The sequence below is a fragment of the Silene latifolia genome, chromosome X, assembly GCF_048544455.1.
Source record: "Silene latifolia isolate original U9 population chromosome X, ASM4854445v1, whole genome shotgun sequence".
NCBI classification, from domain to species: Eukaryota; Viridiplantae; Streptophyta; class Magnoliopsida; order Caryophyllales; family Caryophyllaceae; genus Silene; species Silene latifolia.
The window spans coordinates 105,445,155-105,448,329 of NC_133537.1; the positions used below are offsets into that span (position 1 = coordinate 105,445,155).

General features: G+C 36.2%; 1 non-coding gene across 1 annotated transcript; it reads left to right on the plus strand.

Moving 5' to 3' along the window:
• Positions 1-669: 669 nt before the first annotated feature.
• LOC141625274 (small nucleolar RNA R71) lies at positions 670-776 on the plus strand. Its single transcript, XR_012535064.1, has one exon. It is a non-coding gene; the product is annotated as a small nucleolar RNA R71 (small nucleolar RNA).
• Positions 777-3,175: the final 2,399 nt, after the last annotated feature.

Consider the following 3,175-nt stretch of genomic DNA (forward strand, 5'->3'; position numbering starts at 1 on the left):
AAATGCATGCGATTAGGACAAGTTTAGGCTCAATTTTGCTCCTTTCTGGTCCGTACCTGCAATTTATACAAGACAAACCCAAAGTAGACTAATCGGGGGCATTTGTAGCTAAAGGCCACATAAATAACACAAAAATGCGTGTAAAAATGAGGTAAAAACCTTATATAAAATACACGCATCAATTTGGATGGAATTTGGTGTTCTCATTATAGTAGTTGGAATAAGGGGTGCCACTCCTGTATACTTGGAGCATTAACTTGTTCATTTTTTCCCCTACATTCGCTTTGATCATGTCCCAAGGTTCCACAACTTTCACATACTCCACTTGGGATTGAGGATGATGCCACCATAGCATTAACATGTTGTTTGGGTGATTTGGAAGCTTCATCAAGCTTGGCCATGGCCTTCTCAAACTTCAAATTGATGGTGTCGATATGAGCACTTAGTTGAGCACCCAATTGAGTGATGAAATCTACCTCATGCTTTCCTCCTCTTGTGGCCTTTCGAGGCCTACTATATTCGGAATTATGAACCGCCATCTCTTCGATGTTGGCCCATGTTTGATTGTCATCAACTTTGGTAAACATCTCATTGGATCCCATATTGAGAATATTGCGTGAGTCTTCATATAAGCCATTCCAAAATTGTTGCATAAGGAACCACTCACTAAGCCCATGGTGTGGACAAAAACGACAAGTGTCCTTAAATCTCTCCCATGCTTCATATAATGATTCCTCATCCCTTTGCTTGAACCAGGTGATTTGGGCTCTCAACATATTAGTCTTCTCCGGAGGATAGAATTTCTTGTAGAAGGCAAGTGCTAACTTCTTCCATGAATCAATACCAAGGGTAGCCTTGTCTAGGCTCTTTAACCATTGCTTTGCGGTACCGATCAAGGAAAAAGGAAACAATACCCATCGGATTTGGTCTTGAGTAACTCCGGTTTGAGAAATCGCATCACAATAGTCACAAAAAGTATCCATATGTGAATAAGGGTCTTCACTAGGCATCCCTCCAAATTGACTTCTCTAAACTAATTGTATGAATGCGGATTTGGCAATGAAATTACCGGTTAAATGTGGTGGTGTAGGAGTACCATTTGGTAGGTTCTCCTTGGTTGGTACGGAATGTGATGAAAATTTAGGCATTGTTGGTTGATTTTGTGGTTGGTTTTGAATTGGATTATCCTCTCCTTCTCTTGCAAAAGGGTTGATGAACTCAATGTTATTTGATTGAATGTCCACAATCTCACCAATACCTACTACCCTTGAATTACCTCTAGCAACTCTTCTATTGCTTGTTAAGGTCCTTTCAATCTCGAAATCAATAGGTAATAAATTACCTTGTGATCTCCTAGTCATGCAAAATATCAAACAACTCGAAAACAATTAGAACAACCTTGAGGAGATTAACTTCCCCAAGGTAATGAAAGACACAACTAAAAACAATTAACGAAAATCAAATCAATTTAACACCGTCCCCGGCAACGGCGCCATTTTTGGTTCGGTTAAAACTCGTCGTCAAAAGCTACCAACCAAAACAATATTTATAACTTCACAAACTACTCTTAGCAAAGAGGTAAATAATGGTCGGATCCTAAGGGACAGGTATTGATGTAGGATTTCCTGTTGGAATATGTGTCCTCCGACAATAATGCGATCACAACTGTTGATCATGATGATCACATGTTTAAATCTCATTTTAAGAATACATGTGGGATGTAATATTTTACAGTCAACTGGTCCACACATATCGGTAATGATTGGCTGACTAGAGTTTGACATTTCTTGTCGTGCGGACGGTGGTGATCAGTTGATCCCCTTAGGTCATACCTAAAGGGTGACACTCTTAATTGATTATTTAATTGATCGTATGACGATACGGGTTAATTAAATTGCTTAAAATTGACGGACGATTTTGTGAGTATTGTTGACGTGTCTTATTGTAATTCGATTAAATAAGATACGGTCTAAGTAATCAAATTGTTTTATTACTTAAATAAAATTATTGTTTACGAAACAATTAAAGCTGAATGAATATATTATTATAAATACAAGACATTGTGATTTATAATTGATAAACCGTTTTGGTACAAGTAATTATGAATTACTAAGTCAATTTTGTACATGACGTATTTTTAATAATACGTTGATTTTTAATACGTTAAAAATACATTACAATTTCACATGACTTGTAACATGTGACAATTGACAAATGACAAATATAAAATGGACCTTCCATTTTATAAGTGCCGAAAAAATGAAGGGGGTATTATGTTTAAATTGTGTTAATTGTTTGAGTGGATAACAAAATGATTGCACACCTATTTGTAGCCTTGTAAGTCTAGTTTTTCTTGAGAAGAAAAACAAGCCCATGCATTGGGCACCCTTACCTCCTCCCTGTTGGGGCTGGTGTCCTTTACAGTTAGTGCAAGGACTTATAAATCTCTAAAAGGATCAAAGGGTATACTTTTGTATTATAATCAGTTGGTCCACGTTTATCAATAACGGTTGGCTTGCTAGATAAGTTTGACGTTATTGTCATACAGATGGCGGTGATCAACTGGTCCCTAAATGTCACACCTATAGGATACGTTTGAGAGATGTGACGGTATGAAAATACAGTCATGTTGATGCCAGAAAATTGACTAAGCAGTTAGTCCGAGTTATTTGACTAATAATTAGTCAAAATGCGATGTTGAGATATTTTATTTAATACGGATTAAATAAAATTGGCTAAGGCGAATTAAATGATTAATTAAGTAAATTAAATATAAACGATTATATTTAATTAATGTATATTGAATTAATTATACAATATTGTCTGTGTCGGACATGTATTAATATTTCAGCTAATCCGTGTTATTAGTTGATATTTTAATAGCCGATAACCGATGACGATTTATAATAAAACCGTGTCATATACATTTAGCATTTTACGAGCCGGACCACGAGTTAAAATTAAGAGGAAGTGGAAGCCCACTTTCCCATGAAGGGCTCGGTTTGGCCGAATGCAAAGAACAAAAAGGAGAGCTTCTCCTTCTTGTTAACCTAATTCATTTGCAAAAGAAAATTAGGGTTTTGAAGAGTATTTTCCTCTGAAAAACCTAGATCTCACATCTAGCAAAAACTCACACAACTATTCTCTCAATATTGCAAGGCAATTAGAGAATACA